The sequence below is a fragment of the Mesocricetus auratus genome, unplaced genomic scaffold (assembly GCF_017639785.1).
Source record: "Mesocricetus auratus isolate SY011 unplaced genomic scaffold, BCM_Maur_2.0 Super-Scaffold_100004, whole genome shotgun sequence".
NCBI classification, from domain to species: Eukaryota; Metazoa; Chordata; class Mammalia; order Rodentia; family Cricetidae; genus Mesocricetus; species Mesocricetus auratus.
The window spans coordinates 9,263,081-9,281,520 of record NW_024429189.1 but is presented as its reverse complement, the minus strand read 5'-3'; positions in this window follow the sequence as shown (position 1 = coordinate 9,281,520).

Below are 18,440 nucleotides of genomic sequence, written 5' to 3'. Positions count from 1 at the left end.
TAGCCCTTGTCCCTCTTGCTATTGTATCCCAGGAACAGGGAGGACCTCTTCTCCAACCATGGGAGCTCCTTTCCCAGCCTTTAGGTGGGACACAGGTCCCCCATTTACTTTCTCCCCACTTCCTGCCCAAGGTACTTTCCTCTTGTCTGAGTTTGATCCCCCCACCTGCCCCATTTCTGTTCCTCCCCTGCCCATTGCTTGCTCTTTCCATGGAAGTCCTGTCCCAACCCCACTCCCAACCTGATGGGGAAAATCCTGTGTATATCTCAACAAAGCACTGTTGGCCAATAGGGAACCAAGATAGGTGGGACTAGGAGTCCAGGAGGACTCTGGGAAAGAGAAACACAGAGTCAAGGTGTAGCTACCATAGGGATAAGAAGCCCAGAAACTTAGCTCCGGTAAGAGAAATACTTAGATTAACAATTATGGGGTAAATACTTAAGTCAGAGCTAGCCAGTAAGAAACAAGCAAGGCCAACAGCTTCATAATTAATATAGCCTCCTGTGTGTTTATTTGGGACTGATGCAGCTCTGGAACCAGGCTGGCGGGAAGGCTTCCCTTTACACCAACCCAACCCTCATTATCCCCTCTTCATTTGTGCTCACTACCACCTTGCTGGCTCCAGGCTCTGTTTCCTGTTCACTTAACCAAGCAGGAAGCAGATGTCATGGTTGAGGTCATGACTCTTGAGTCTTCTTCAAGTTCTAGTCTGGATCTCCTGTTCTCAGTTGGGGTAAAACAGGCCTATATGAGGACTGAGCTGTCCTGTCTGCACCCCATGTTATAAATAGCCACGCTGGTCCCATTTTCTCTCTGAGCACTGGCTCCTAAGAGAGGACCCGGGATGTGGGTCACACTGGGGCTCCCCATTTACCTTACAGACAGTAGCATGGGTGGTCCCCATTGTCTTTCCCAAGATGGATCTGGTGGTGAGAACAGGGTTTTGCACTCCTCTTTCCATCCTGAACATATGGCCTGGCATCACCCCTCACTTGTCTCTGCGTGGTCCCTATGTGCTGGATACTGGATCCAGAAAGGACAAAGAAAAGAGAGAAGAGAGGGACAGTCTCTGTTCCATTAACATGTCACTTTTGTAAGCTTTGGTTCTGGGTCCCCGAGGCTGGGTACCTAAGGCTAAGGTTCAGTATACAGTTGTAATTAATTAGTATCTGTGGGAAGAATCCCAAGGCCTCTTTATAGGCATCCTGGGACTGTGTGGCAATTCAGTGTGGGGAGCAAAGCCTGCCTAGTCATATGATTCACAGCCTGATTCTGATGCTGCTAGCTGGGGCATCTCAGACATGTGATGTAAGTCCCCCCAAGCTTCTATTTCTTCTTTTGACAAAATGGAGATGCTCCTCAGAGCCTGTATGTAGGGTTTTGATGGGTGGAAACTTTGATAGGGCTTGATTTCAAGCAAGTGATTCTCAGGAGTTGAGAGCTAGGCTGAGGGCAAAGCCAGGGTCTAAAGGGGGTGCCTTCTATGATAGTGGTCTGCTGTGTTTCCAGTCTTCTTGATGTGGAATTGCATCTTAGGAGCCAGCAACAGTTTTGCTGCCAGGACTTAGGATGGTGGTACCCAATGTGCTAAGACTCCTGCAAGCATACTCTCAAACAAGATTTTTTGTTTGGTTGGCTTTTTTGTATTTTTTTTTTCTTTTTTGGTTTTCCCCAGAGGTTGGAAGTTTTTGTTTTATTGTTTGTTTGTTTTTTGGTTGTTACTTGTTACTTGGGGGTGAGGAAGTGACACCCTGCATTTTTAGATCTAATTGATGGGATTTAAACAAATGAAATAAAAGCAATCAAAAATCAGAAAAAAGAACCTGTACTTTTAAGGTACCTGAATTTGTTTCAAAGGGAATTTTAAAGTTAATTTTGTGTTATGTTGTGATAGTTACATGGTATCTTGGGCATGAAAAAAATATATCAAGTTGTAAAGGAATTAGTTGTGGTGTTTGGCTTTTTCTTCCAACTAGACTCAACCTAGGGTCATCTGAAAAGAGAAAGCCTTAACTGGAAAAATGCCTTGTAAGAATACGGTTTATAGAAAAGACTATGTACATTTTCTTGATTCATGATTAATGTGGCAGAGCACAGCCTACTATAAGTAGAGCCATCACTCGGATAGTAATCCTAGGCATTATAAGAAAGCTAGGTGACCAAACCTTGGAAAGCAAGCTCCAATAACCTGTGATCATTCATGGCAACTGTTTCAGTTTCTTCAATGAGTTGCCATCCTGACTTCTATCCGCGATGGCTTATAACCTGTAAACTGACATAAGCTCTAATCTTCTCAAGTTGCTTTAGGTCATGCTGATTATCACAGCAGCAGAAAATTAACTAGAGCACAAACAAATACTTTTAAATGTTCAACTCAGCCAATATTTAATTGGTGGATGGTGAACTTTAAAAATCATTTCTTTTCATAAGCATTTAAAGTTAAATAGTTACTTTCTTAGGGAATCTCAAACCTAATTTTAACTATGAAGAAAGAGAACAGAAAAATGAATGGACTGAAACCTAGAAGGTAGGTAGATTGCTTCATGGACAGATAGGTGGATAGAAGATCAATGATAGGTTAGAAACATAGATACATACATCAGATATTCATACATAACATACATACAGAAATAGATGAAGGATAGATAAATACATAGGTGGTCAATGATAGGTTCGATACCTACATCATATATACAGATACATAGATATAAAGATAGATGAAAGATAGATAAATAGGCAGATGATAGATGATAGATAGATAGATAGATGATATATAGAAGTGATTATCAATACAGGCACTTTGGTAACTTTGTAAATCAGAATAATGATACATCTGAAAAAATGAGCCAAAATGAATACTTTTTAAAATTATTTCATATCTGCCATGGTTCAGTTTATTTATGAGTCTCTAAAGTTTGGTTGTCATTTTTGTTAGTTGATAATGCAATACACCATGCCATTTTAAGTCTTACATGTAGTGTTGGTCCATCTCTCTCGTCTCGTGTCTCTCAATCCCTCTTGTTTTCCTGCTTTTCTACTGTGCTGCACAAGTTTTCCAGCTATATACAACTGGATTCTGGGTGCTCTGCTCAGTGCATAGGCTGTGGATCTCTGCATCTGCCTCTAACAGTTACTGGATGAATGTTATATGATGATAATTCAATCTGATTATAGAGGATGGGCAGTTCAGGTGCCCTCTATACTATTGCTTAGGATCTTAGTTGGGGTCACTTTTGTGGATTCCCAGGAAATTCCTTACTGCAAGGCTTCTCACTTGCCCCAAAATTACTCCTTCTCCAATCTCCACCATCCAGTTCCCTCATGTTCTCCTCTCCTTCTTTTTCTCCTTCCCCCTTCCACTTCTGCATTCCCTTCTCCCCCAAATACACTCTCAATTTTATCAGAAGATCTTTTCCATTTCCCTTTCCCAGGTGGACCCATGTATGTCTCTCTTAGTGTTCGTCTTGTTGCCTAGCTTTTCTTGGTCATGTTTGGTCATGGTTATCCTTCGCTTTACACCTATTATCCACTAATAGTGAGTACATACTCTATTTGTCTTTCCGTGTCTGGGTTACCTCATTCAGGATGTTTTTTTCCTAGTTCCATCCGTTTGCCTACAAATTTCATGATGTCTTCTTTTTTTTTTAAACCACTGAATAGTACTCCATTGTGTACAAGTACCACAATTTCTTTATCTATTCTTTTGTTGTGGGGCATCTAGTTTGTTTCCAGGTTCTGGTTATTATAAATCATGCTACTATGAATACAGTTGATCTGATGACCTTGTGGTATGAGATTGTATCTTTTGGGTATATGCGCAAGAGTGGTATTGCTGGATCTTGAGGTAGATTGAGTTCCAATTTTCTTAGGAACCCCCATACTGATTTCCAAAATGGTTGTACAAACTTTCACTCCTACCAACAATGGAAGAGTGCTCCCCTTACTCCACATCCTGTCTAGCAGAAACTGTCTGTGGTGTTTTTGATCTTAGCCATTTGGGTGGCTATAAGATGATATCTCAGAATCATTTTGATTTGCATTTCCCTGATGACTAAGGATGTAGGGAAATTCCTTAAGGACCTTTCAGCCATTGGAGATTCTTCTCATGAGAATTTTCTGTTTATATCTGTATTCAATTTTTAATGGGATTATTTGGTATTTTGCTGTCTAATTTCTTGTGCTCTTTAGATATTTTAGAGATTAGTCCTCTGCCATATATGGGGTTTGTGAAGATATTTTCCCATTCTGGAGGCTGCCATTTTGTCTTATTGACTGTGTCCTTTATTGTACAAAAGCTTCTCAGTTTCAGGCGGTCTCATTTATTAATTATTGTACTCAATTTCTGTGCTACTGGTGTTGTATTTAGGAAGTGTTATTCTGTATCAATGCATTTGAGGCTACTTCCCACTTTCTCTTCTAGGAGGATAAGTGCAACTTGATTTATGGTGAGGTCTTTGGTCCATTTGGACTTGAGTTTTGTGCATGAGAATAGATATGGATCTATTTGCATTCTTCTACAGGTTGACATCCAATTATGCCAGCACCATTTGTTGAAAATGCTTTCTTTTTTTCCACTGTGTAATTTTGACTTCTTTGTTAGAAATCAGGTGTTCAAAGGCATGTGAATTAATATCAGTGTCTTTGGTTCAATTACATTGGTCCACCAAGATGACTGTCCAGTGGCTGGAAAAGTTTTTATTGTAGATATGAGAAAGAGAGTGCCATAGGCATCTGGAAGAGTCCAGGGCAGCCATAGTTACTAAAGAGTGAAGATTGTCAGAATTATCTTTTGAGAGCAGAGAAAACAGCAAAGATTGTAGGAGGGTCCTGCCAGTTATAAGGGCTTATGTTGCAGCAGGAGGGAGGCTGGTTAGCTAGAAGAGCCTGAGAACTTGCCTGGTGAAAGAGGTAGGAGCAGGGACAGGAGGCTAGCAGGGGATAAGGAGGCTTTTGTATTCATAACAGCTATATGTTACTAGGGATGTGAGAAGCCTAAAGATTAGTGTGAACTTTGATATGTAACCATAGGTGTCCATAAGGCAAGTGGTTCTTTCTGGCCAGCAGAAAAATTATTTCATTGTTTTTTGAGGAAAGATGACCCTAGGCTTTTATTTTTCTTCCAGAAATCTTCTATAGTCCAATTTCAGGTGATCCAAGACTATCATTTTGGGATTATTCCTGTCTTTAGGAAATTTGGGATTCTCTTTGGATGTGACAAAAGAACCCATTGTGGAAGAAAAGAATTCCCAAAAGTTGTCCACACACACGCACACACACTCACACACACAAGAATATTCATAATTAATTATAATAATACGTTAAATTTTAAAACAGATCCAAAGATGTATTCTTTCAAAAATTCACACCTCAATGTAAGGTGCAGGAGAGCAAAATGTATTCCAAGCAAATGCAACAAGGGACTAAGCAGGAACTAAAACTCAAATATCTTATGGAATACACTTATAATAAAGCTAATTTTAAGGGATAAAGAAAGCAATTTCATTATTATTACAGAATTCAAATAAATGATAATTCTAAACAAATAAACATTTACCATGAGACATCCAATTACTCTAAAATTTTCTACTAGATATAATGGTATTGGTAAACTCAAACATGATAGATACATGATTGAAGGTCACTAGAAGGAAATTTAAAAAGAATCAAATAAAAATTGAAACAAATAATTCCTATATAATATGCATGAAAAGTTCTAAGTAGGAAGATCATATTTATGAGTGCTACATTAAATAGTCAGAGTGATAGCAAATAAATATCATGATTCACCTTTTAAGAGTCAGACAACAAGAAAGGGCCAAATCCAAAATTAATACATGGAAATCTGGGCGGTGGTAGCATGAGCCTTTAATCTCTTCACTCAGGAGGCAGAGGCAGGTGGATTTCTATGAGTTTGAGACCAGCATGATCTACAAGAGTTAGTTCAAGGGCAGCCTCCAAAGCCACAGAGAAATCCTGTCTGGAAAAACCAAAAGAGAGAGAGAGAGAGAGAGAGAGAGAGAGAGAGAAGGAGAGTTCAATATCAATATATCAATACAAGGAAAGAAATAAATGAAATCAGAAGCAAACAAAAACAACAGGTAACATCAACAAAACAGAAATTTGCTCCTTTGAAAACAAACACAACGTATAAACCACTAATTAAAGTAGACAAAGGAAATAAGAAAAGAAAAAAAGGAGAGGAATTTTTTCATAATTTTTTATTTAGCTTTTCACAAAAGGTTACTCTCAGTTCCCTCTACATCTGTTCCTCCCCTCACCCCCACTCTATCCCCCCTCTGCTCCCCAGGGAAGGCAAGGGTTTCCATGAGGGATTTTCAGAGTCTGTCACATCATCCCAGGAAGGGCCTCGGTTCTTCCCCATGTGTCCAGGCTGTGAGAGCATTCCTCCACATGGTATGGGTTCCCAGAGTCCATCTGTATGCCAGGAAAAACTACTGCTCCACTCTCCAAAGTCCCACAGATTTTCAAGGCCTCCTCTCTGTCACCCAGGTTCAGTGGGAGGGATGTCTTGATCAGTCCCATGCTGGCCCCTCTGTCATCAATCTGGGGTCCATGTGTTCCCTCTTGCTTAGGTCAGCTGCCTCTGTGGGTTTCACCAGCCTGCTCTTGATTTCTTTGGTCATCACTCTTCTTTGCTACTGGGTTACAGGACTTCAATTTGGTTCACAGCTGTGGGTGTCTGACTCTGCCTCCATCAGCCACTGGATGAGAGTTCTAGGATGGCATATGATGTAGTTATCATTCTTATTATCATGGGAGGGCATTTAAGGTAGCCTTAATGCCAGTTGGTGTCATTCTTGTAGATGAGTGAAGATCTCACTAGTGCCAGATCTCTCCTCCAACTTATAATGGCTCCCTGTTTTATGGTATCTCCCATCCTTTTTTCCTCTATTCTTACCCTGGCTCAACCTTCCTGCTCTCCCATGTCCTCCTCTCCCCTCCTCTTTTCTCCCTCTCTTCCTCCCATGTCCTTCTGCACTCCCCTTCTTCTCCCCCCAATCCAATTAGGAGATCTCATTCTATAACCCTTCTCCGAGTTACCACGCATATCTCTCTTAGGGTCCTCCCTGCACCCCAGATTCTCTGACGGTGGTATTGTGGGCTGGCAATGACCTGCTCCATGTGTAAAATCCATATATGAGTGAGGACATACCATGTTTCTCTTTTTGTGACTGGATTATCTCACTCAGGATGATTTCTCTGTCAAATGTGGTGAATATCTTTTCCCATTCTTTAGGCTGCTGTTTGTCTTATTGACTGTGTCCTTTGCCTTACAGAAGCTTCTCAGTTTCAAGAGGTGGTCCCATTTATTAATTGTTCTCAGTGTCTGTGCTACTGGTTTATATTCAGGAAGTAGTTTCCTGTGTCAATGTGTTCAAGTGTACTTCCCACTTTCTCAGCGTGGCTGGGTTTATGTTGCTGTTTTTGGTCCATTCATTTGGACTTAAGCTTTGTGCATGGTGATAGATATTGATCTATCTGAAATCTCCTATATGTCAGCATTCAGTTATACCAGCACCATTTGTTGTTCTTTCTTTTTTCCATTGTATAATTTTAGCTTCTTTGTAAAAATTCATGTGTTCAGATGTGTGTGGATTAATATCAGGGTCTTCAATTCAATTCCATTGGTCCATCTTCTGTTTAATGTAGCAATATCAAGCTGTTTTCATTAGTATGGTTTTATAATAGAACTTGAAGTCATGGATGATAATTCCTCTTAAAGTTCCTTTATTGTACAAGATTGTTTTGGATGTCTTATTTTGTTTGTTTTGTTTTTTCCATGTATAGTTGAGCATTGTTCTTTCAAAGTCTGTGAAGAATTGCGCTGGGAATTTGATGGGGATTGCATTGAATCTGTAGATTGCCTTTTGTAACATTGCAATTTTAATAACTTGATCTTATCTATACAAGAGTATGGGCGACCTTTCCATTTTCAGATACTTTCTTCTTTAATTTCTTTCTTTAAAGACTCAAAGCTCTTGCTATGAACATCTTTCACTTGTTTTGATGGCATTACCCCAAATATTTTATGATGTTTGTGTACCTTCCAATGACCACTTCTCTCTCTCTCTCTCTCTCTCTCTCTCTCTCTCTCTCTCTCTCTCTCTCTCTTGGTTTGGGATTCCAGTCCATAGCACTTTTCCACTGATCATCAAAAGTCTATTTCAGATGCAAAATACACTTATTTCATTTACTGACCAAAAGTGTCAACTCATTCAACATTAACTATAATATCTGCAACATCATTTAACTATCTAAAGTAGAGATATAGATGATGCATCAGTTATGACTCACAAGGAAGGAAGTCACAATTCAGATATACATTTGTAACACCAGACAAATTGCATGCTTACAACTATTTTGGAGGCTCTGACTAGGATAGGCATTCCTTTTCTGAAATGGAAAACATGAAAGAAGAAAAATGTGGAAAATTGAAGCAAGTTCAAGTTCAAACCTTAAAAAGGAATATTCTATTTTGTCAAGAGATATGAAATATTATTGTTGGGCTTGATGTCATTTATATTACGATGACTGGAGTAACCCTTTATAAACAGTGAATCAGTAGAGCGCCCCCCCTGCTTCTGCTGGTAACTCTAAGATTATTTAGGACCACTCTTTTCACTGTTCATAGCCAAATGGCCCTATTGTTCCTCCCTCAAGAATATAAGAAACATGAAAACTTTGAACAATGAATCTCATTTTTCAGAAGATTACTGTCTGTTTTGATGAACAAAGTGTTTTTATTAGGAGCCAGCTCCCTGGGCAAAGATACCTGCCACTAAGATAGACAACCTGACTTTAAAACTTCTTGGTTAGGCTTACTCCTAGATATTTATTTTCTTTGAAGCTGGTGTGCTTGATGTGTATCCATGATCTTCTTTACTGTGTGCTTTTTGGTGATACATAGAAAATCTATTGGTTTTTGCATGTTGAATCTTTATCCTGTCACTTTCCTGACTAGCTTACAACGTTTCAGAAGGTGCAATACAAGCTTCCAACAAAAGAAAGCAATCAATAGTACTACCCAGCTATGCAGCCAGCACAGTATGATCCCTCTATTGCGCAATAGTGGCCCACATAACTTATTGCTATTTAACAGTTCTATAATTGAACTTAAATGCAATCAATATAGGAAATCAACCACTCAGGCTTAGTGATGTCATGGATAGTTCAGGAGAGCCTAAAATCACCTCTTTTCTATGCCAACATGATTTTTAAATACATTCAAAATAACTATCCTCATTATGTTAGAAAAATGTAGTATCATACCTGATTTAGAAAACTTTTCTATGTAAAAGATGGAAACAATTATAGAATACCAAATCAGGAGCCAACTGTTAACTGATGTAACTACAATCTAACTTCAGAAAAAGTTTCCTACACTATACCAATTTATTATACAATACCAAATGGCCCTCCCTGAAAACATATCCATACAAGTAATATTATTATGAGAAGAACGTTATATTTTTAACTAGTGGAAATTCACATTCTACATAGAATAAGGAAGTATTCCATTGGGAATAATTGCGTAACTTCCTGAAGCATGTCCACAAGCATGCTGGGGAAGCTGCTTACAAATGGAAAAGATGATCACAGTATGCAGTACATCTAATATCCTAAAGAAGTCAACTGCAGTAAGGGAGTCCATTCTGATGTATCTAGCTACAGTACAAGAACCAGAGATATAGAAGTAGTTTATGCTTTAGAAGCCTACCAAGAGAAGTACAAGAAATTAACTTCTACCTTCAAAATAAAATAGACCTAAGACTAAAAGTTACTTAATAAACCAATAAAAACATACATATAAAATGCATCATGTTCTTTAGCTCTGTAACATGAAACTAAGTTAAAATTAATACACCTTACATCATTTTTCCATTGTCATTATTTTTGTACCTTTTACACTTCAGCTGAACAGATAATCAAAGTTTTTAAAATCATGATCTTATTTGTTCTGTATTTTTGTTTATGTGTGTGTGTGTGTGTGTGTATAAAAACAGGTAAAAAAAATTAGGTCCTAAATAGGGGTAGGACTATATGAGAGAGGTTAGAGGGAGGAAAGGAAATGGAGAAATTATGTAAACATATAAAAAAATTTTTAAATTTTTACCTACCTACATGTTATCTAAAGAATCAAAATTTGCCTATGAGGAATAGTGAGCAAAACACTTATTCACTCTGATAGGCTATAGGAAATATTATTAAACATTTCAGTCTTTAAATAATTTGCATACTTCCCTTGTCTAATGAAGTTAATCAATATAATATTGAAATCTCTTCCCCATTCATATCACTGATACTTTTTCTGAATAATATTGGAAAGTAAATTACCAAGATATATGACAATGTTATGAATTTAGGATGCAATTGTATAATTTAACTTCAAGGATTGTTTTATAAAATTGCCTTAAACTCACTGAAAAGCTCAAAATGTCTTATAATATTGACATGACATCTTAGTCATGAATGGAGTTCTGCAACAGTATTTATGGTATGATGCTAAAAATAGTGGAGAGCTGTGACATTGAATACAGTACCTCATATATCAGTTATGAATGAAACTACATTTTACATGTGAATTATAAAATAATAGAAAGGAGGTTAAAAATTGTAATGTGTGTCACTGAATCAAGACTCCATCTGACAAAAATGTTGCTTACTTCACACTAACAGGTGAGGCCTGTGGAAAGTACAGGTTTTTGGTGCTGAGAAAAGTTCCTTAAAATTGATGAATAACAAACCCTTCATTTATTTAAGTATTTTGTTGAATTGCTCAGAACATCTGTGAGGTAAATTATGAAAAAATGTCCAATTAAAAATGGAGGACTGACACTCCATGTATCTTATCAGACCACCATGCTAAAAAGTTAGAGTTCAAAAACAACACAAACTGCAGGAACCCTACAAACTCATGGAAATTGAATAATGTGCTATTGTACCATGCCTGAGTCAAAGAAGAAATAAAAAAAGAAATTAAAGACTTCCTATAATTCAATGATAATGATGACAAAATATATCCAAACTTATGGGATACTTTGAAAGCAGTGTTAAGAGGAAAGTTCATAGCACTACGTGCCCACATGAAGAAACTGGAAACTAGTTACACTAGAGAACTAACAGTACAGCTGAAAGCCCTAGAACACAAAGAAGCAAACTCACCCAGGAGGAGTAGAATGCCAGGAAATAATCAAATTGATTGCTGAAATCAATAAAGCAGAAACTAGGAACACAATAAAAAAAATCAATGTAACAAAGAGTTAGTTCTGTGAGAAAATCAACAAGATAGACAAACGTTTATCCAAACTCACCAATCGGCAGAATGTGAACATGAAAATTAACAAAATCAGAAATGAAAAGGGGGACATAACAACGGACACTGAGGAAACGCAGAGAATCATCAGGTCATACTTGGAAAATCTGTACTCCACAAAATTCAATAATTTAAAGGAAATGGATGACTTCCTATATAGATATCATCTGCCAAAATTAAATCAAGAATAGATAAGCAATTTAGATAGACCTATAACACCTCAGGAAATAGAAGCAGTCATCAAAATTCTCCCAACCAAAAAAAGCCCAGGGCCAGATGGCTTAAGTGCATAATTTTACCAGAATTTCAAAGAACAGCTTATACCAATTCTCCTCAAAGTATTCCATGCAATAGAAGCAGAAGGGTCTTTGCCAAACACTTTCTATGAGGCTTCAATAACATTGATATTCAAGCCACACAAAGGCACAACTAGGAAAGAGAACTTCAGACCAATTTCCCTCATGAACATTGATGCAAAAATAATAAAATACTGGCAAATCAGATCCAAGAACACATCAGAAAACTCATCCACCATGATCAAGTAGGCTTCATTCCAGGGATGCAGGGATGGTTCAACATATGAAAATTTATCAATGTAATTCACCATATAAACAAGCTGAGGAAAAAAAATCACAAGATCAAATCACTAGATGCTGAAAAAGCCGTTGACAAAATCCAATACCCCTTCGTGGTAAAAGGTCTTGGAGAGATCTGGGAAAACAGGAATATACCTAAACATGATAAAAACTACATACAGCAAACGAACAGCCAGCATCAAACTAAATGGACAGAAACTCAAGGGGATTCTGCTAAAATCAGGAACAAGACAAGGCTGTCCTCTCTCCCCATACTTCTTCAATACTGTACTGAAAGTTCTAGCTAGAGCAGTAAGAGAACAAAAGGAGATCAAGGGGATACAAATTGGAAACAAAGAGGTCAAACTTTCACTATTTGCAGATGATACGATAGTTTACATAAGTGACCCAAAGAACTCTACCAGGGAACTCTTACAGCTGACTAACACCTTCAGCAAAGTGTCAGGATACAAGATTAACTCAAGAAAATCATTAGCCCTACAGAAGATAAGAGGGCTGAGAAAGAAATCAGAGAAACATCACCCTTTACAATTGCCACAAACAACATAAAATACCTGGGGGTAACACTAACCAAACAAGTGAAAGACCTGTATCACAAGAACTTTGAGTCTTTAAAGAAAGAAATTATAGAAGACACCAGAAAATGGAATGATAGTGCATGCTCTTGGATAGGTAGGATCATTGTAGTAAAAATGGCAATATTGCCAAAAGCAATCTACAGACTCAAGACAATCCCCATCAAAATCCCAGCACAATTCAGCACAGACCTTGAAAGAACAATTCTCAACTTTATATGGCAAACAAAAGACCCAGGATAGCCAAGACAACCCTGCTCAACAAAGCAACATCTGGAGGCATCACTATTCCTGACTTCAAGCTCTATTATAGAGCTGTAGTCCTGAAAACAGCTTGGTATTGGCACAAAAATAGACAGGTAGACCAGTGGAATTGAATTGAACATTCTGAGATTAATCCACAAACATATGAAATGCTGATTTTCAACAAAGAAGCTAAAATTATACAATGGCAAAAAAAGATAGCATCTTCAACAAATGGTGCTGTCATAACTGGTTATTGGCTTGTAGAAGTCTGCAGATAGATCCATGTCTACCTATGCACAAAACTTAAGTCCAAATGGATCAAAGAACTAAAATAAATCCAGCCACACTGAACCTGTTAGAAGAGAAAGTGGGAGGTACCCTTGAATGAATTGGTACAGGAGACTGCTTCCAGAACATAACACCAGTAGCACAAACACTGAGATGGACAATTAATAAATGGGACCTCCTGAAACTGAGTAGCTTCTGTAAGGCAAAGGACACAGTCAACAAGACAAAAAGGCAACCCACAGATTGGGAAAGGATATTCACTAACCCCACATCTGACAGAGGGCTTATCTCCAAAATTTACAAAGAATTCCAGTAGCTATTCTTCAAAACACCAAAGGACCCAATTAAAAAGTGAGGGACTGAACTAAATAGAGATTTTTCAATAGAGGAGAATAAATGGCTGAGAGACAATTGAGAAAGGGCTCAACACCCTTAGCCATTAGGGAAATGCAAAGCAAAATCTTGCTCCTGTCAGAATTTCTAAAAACACCAATGACAGCATATGCTGTAGAGCATGTGGAAAAAAAGGGAAAACTCATCCATTGCTGGTGGGAATGAAAACTTGTACAGCCACTTTGGAAATCAGTATGGAGATTCTTCAGGAAAATAGAAATCAATCTACCACAGGATCCAGCAATTCCACTCTTAGACATAGAGGTTCCCAAGAGATCTGCATTATAACCCAGAGAAGTAGAAAGAGGCAAGATCTCCTAGGCAGATTGGGAATAGGGGATAGAAGAGAGGGAATCAGGAAAAAGAGAGGGGGATAAGAGGAGGGTAGAAGACGACATGGGGGAGCAGGCAGGTAGAGTTGGGGTAAGAGTAGAGGAGATCATGATGAGAGATACCACAGTAGTCGGAGTCATTATAGCTTTGAGGAGAGAGCTGACACTAAGGAGATTTCCAGAGATGTACAAGGATAACACCAACTGGAAAACTAAGTAATAGTGGAGAGACTACATTAATATCCCCTGCCTGCTGATAAGGTTGATGACTACCTCATGTGACATCCTAGAATCTTCATCCTGTGACTGATGGAAGCACAGACAGATACAGCTAAACACTGAACTGACCCCCTGGAACCCAGTGACAGAGATGGAGGAGTGATGAACAAGGCAGTCAAGACTGGGCTGGTGAAACCCTCAAAGACAGCTGACTGACCAAAGGGGAGCTCTTGAACCCCAGACTGATGTCTAAGAGGCCAATATTGGACTGATCCAGACTCCATGAATGTAGTATCAGTGAGGAGGCCTCAGAAATCTCTGGGACTTTGGGTAGTAGACTAGTGTTCACCATGGCATACAAATGAACTTGGGAGCCCATTCCACATGGAGGGATGTTCTCTCAGCCTGGACACATGGGGAAGGGCCTAGGTCCTGCCCTGGATGAAATGACAGACTCTGGAGATTCCCTCCAAGGAGGGCCTCACCCTCCCTGTGGAAAGATGTGGGCATTCGGCTGGGGGTAGGGGGTGAGGGTGGGGTTGCTGCAAGGAGAAGAGGGGAGCAGAGATTGACATTTGAAGCATGCATGTTTCTAATTTAAATAAAAAAACAGACTTAAAAAATAGAAACAAGAAAAGAAAAAAACTGGGAGACTGAACTAAATAGAGAATTATCAATAGATGAGTCTAAAATGACTGAGAGACACTTAAAAAGTGCTCAATATCCTAAGCCCTTAGAGAAATGCAAATCAAAACAACTCTGAGATATCATCTTACTCCTGTCAGAATGGCTGAAATCAAAAACTCCAATGACAGTTTATGTTGTAGAGGATGTGGATACATGGGAACATTCCTCCACTGCTGGTGGGGGTGCCAACTCGTACAACCACTTTGGAAATCAGCATGGATATTCATCAGGAAAATGGGAATCAGTCTACCACAAGACCCAGCAATTCCACTCTTAGGCATATACCCAAAGGATACACATTCATACAACAAGGATGTTTGTTCCACCATGTTCATAGCAGCATATTTGTAATAGACAGAACCTGGAAGCAACCTAGATGCCCCTCAACTGAATAGTGGATACAGAGAAAATGTGGTACTTTTACACAATAGAGTTATATTCAGCGGAGAAAAACAATGGAATCTTGAAATTTGCAGGCAAATTTATGGCACTAGAAGAAACCATCCTGAGTGAGGTAACCCAGTCACAAAAAACAAACATGTTATGTACTCACTCATTTATGGATATTAGACTTGAATCAGTGAGTACCACCATACAATCCCATGGCCAGAGAGTCTGAGAAACAGAACCTTCATCCAGCAACTGATGAAAGCAGAAGCAGATACCCACAGATAAACACTGAACTGAACTCCTAGAATCCAGTGACAGAAAGGGAGAACTTATGGGAAAAGGAGATAAGACTGGGCTGGTTTAACCCACAGAAAGAGTTTACCTGCACAAGGGATAGCTCTTGGACCCCAGATTAATGACTGTGGAAAGGATGGGACTGACCCAGACCCCCTGAATGTGGTGTCAGTGAGGAGGCCTAGGTAATCTACAGGGCCTTAGGTTGTACTTATCCCTGGCGTACAAACAAATTTTGAGTGCCCATCCCACAATGAGGGATACTGTCTCAGCCTGGTCTCTTGAAGAAGGGCCTAGACCCTACTTTGGATGACATGACAAACTCTGAGGATCCACGATGGAGGGCCTCACTCTACCTGGGGATCGGAGTGGGATTGGGTGGGGTCCTGGGGTACCTGGTGGGGAGGGGTTGGGAGGAGGGGAGGGAGAGGGAGCTGGGATTGACACATGAAACAAACTTGTTTCTAACTTAAATTTTTAAAAAGGAAATAAAATAAAAAGGAAAATAAAAAACAAGCCAAAAAAGAAAAGAAAATAGTAAAATAAAAAAGAATGATAAATCCCTGTAATCCACAGTTGATATGTGAAGCAACATATATTTTACAAATAGGTTCTTTATGGTTCATCCTCTCAATGTGTGTGTTATTTTTCTTAGTATTGTGATAAAATAGTGAGCAGAAGGAGAGGGGTCAATTTGCCTCATGATTTTATAGATTGTAGTCATTGTGCTTGATCAGAGAAGCTCTGTTGTTCTGACAGTCTTCCCTGGAAGCACAGACCACAGACACAACCAGGAGGAGTCTGTGACCTTCAGTGGAATCTCTCTAGTGACTAATTGCCAGCTAGACCATCCTTCTGAAATCTCCACTGCCTTCAAAGTAGCACTGCTAGCTAGGCACCAAATAGTTAAAACCACATGGAGAAATAATGTTACGTTCGAAAACAAAAATATTCAGTTATCTATTTATGTATGTGCACTAGCTGTCTGTTTGTGGGCAGACGTTTATCCTTCACATTAACTAATAAGTGATTGTTAAATCCATTTGCCAAAGGTGGAAACAGAATGTGATCTATATCAGTGGATTTTATTCATTCATTTATTTATTTTTGTGGTGTTAAGGATCAAACCCAGAAACATGAATATGTTAGGGAATATTATACTAGTGATCCCTAGCCCAGGCCTATTTATTTAATAACATTTTCATATCAAAAATTTTTGATGAAATCTCAGAAGAAAAATATAAGATTAACATTTTCTATATGAAGTAATTGAATCTAGATACTAACATGTAAGAGAAAGAAATATGAAAGTGGAAATACAGTATTACATGAATGTTGCAAGAGCAACAAGACAGGAAACACGTTGCTACAAGCTAGGGCTCTGCTGGGTGCTTCTGAGAAGGCAGCAGCATCTGAGGTGTACAAAGAAGGTGTAAAAATTTCCTGCCATGTAAAGTAAAAACCTCAAAGAAAAAAATTATATTTTCATTGCAGGAAGTAATTAGAGGAATGGGGAAATAAATGCAGCAAGGTGGGATAGGGCTGGAATATTAAGACCTTGTAAACTTTGGTAATGTTCCTAGTAGCTTCTCTGACTTTGGGGTGTGCGTATATGTCACCAGGGACATGAAATTTGGAAAGTCAAAGTGAATGTCACTTTCTGCCTTAGGGGTGTTTATATCTATCTTCTGCTGGGTTAATTTAAGTGTCTGGTTCACTGCGTAGAAGTTACTGCTTGAAAGAAAACAGAAAAAACCTCTCAATTATTACATGACTTTTGGGCCATTTAAAAGGCAAGCTTGTCACCGGATTCAAAGCATCCCTTACCCTTTTAGGCAACATCTTCTTAGGAAGGAAAGCTGCAATCTCTTTACTCACAGTTGTTCTGTGAGAAAAAAATTCGCAGCTCTCCAGTAAGTGTGCCTTTCTTTACAGAGACAGTCTGCTTTCATCCCACTGGACATTGTTTTCAAAGGCCATTGATGTATAGGAAACCTTTTGCTTAAAAATGAAAGGAAACTGGGAGAGTGAATAGAAATCCAGGACTGCAAAACACAGAAACTTTGTGTTCTTTGGCTTTCTTTTTTGCATTTTAGGTGAGTAGACAGGTAATTTGAATTGAAATTTTGCATTAAAATGTCTCTTGATTCCAATAAGTTCAAGGCTTATTATGTCATCGTCCTATCATTGGATAGCCTTGCTTTGACATATGCCAAATTCTAAAGAAACTATTTTCTTTTGCAATGAAATAGAGAAGAAAAGTCGTCTCTGTTTCTATTGGTAGGCTTAAGTTCTTCACAGGAACTCAGGAAATCTGAAGGCCTAGGTTTCTACTCACTCAATCTATATTCTTTAATATTTTTCCTTTTCTCTTATCCATCTTGATTGCTGGAAACCTGCTGCAGTAGAGGTGCAATATTTCATTTACTGCTGTACCTTTGTTTCTGTGCTGGTTTTTGAATGCACTGCACAGTGCCCAGTTATAGACTAAGCTCAGCAAGAAGATAATGAAAGAACAACACTTACAGCAATTATATATATTTAACAGTGTGGATTCAGATGATTCCATGGATTGCATCTCAAATGTGAGATATAAAACTGTAAGGGCTTCCTTTTAGTGCATATGGCACACAAGTGGTCATGATTAGTCATTGGACAAAAGCTTTCTATATTCAAACAATGCTGAAAATTACAAAGTAATTTTGACTCTAGGTGATATCCATTTCCTGTTAGAGGGTGCTGTTTTACTAAGTATGTTGACATCATACAGTAAGTTTTTGTGTATCATGAAAGGACACCCACTAAATAAAGTGAAAGGATCATCTGTCTTAGATTAGAGTGGCCACATGCAGCTCTGTCAGATGATAAGGCTCAGCCCATCCCATTAGTCCTGGACAGGTACAATGATTTGTTAGCCTTTGAAAATACGAATAGAGTCTTACATAATCATGGAATTGGGTGTCACTTCTTTTTACACTGTTGGTGATTAAATCCAGGGTTTGGGTGTCACTTCTTTTTACACTGTTGGTGATTAAATCCAGGGCTTTTTGCATGCTATACTAGTGCTATATCACTGAAGTGTAGA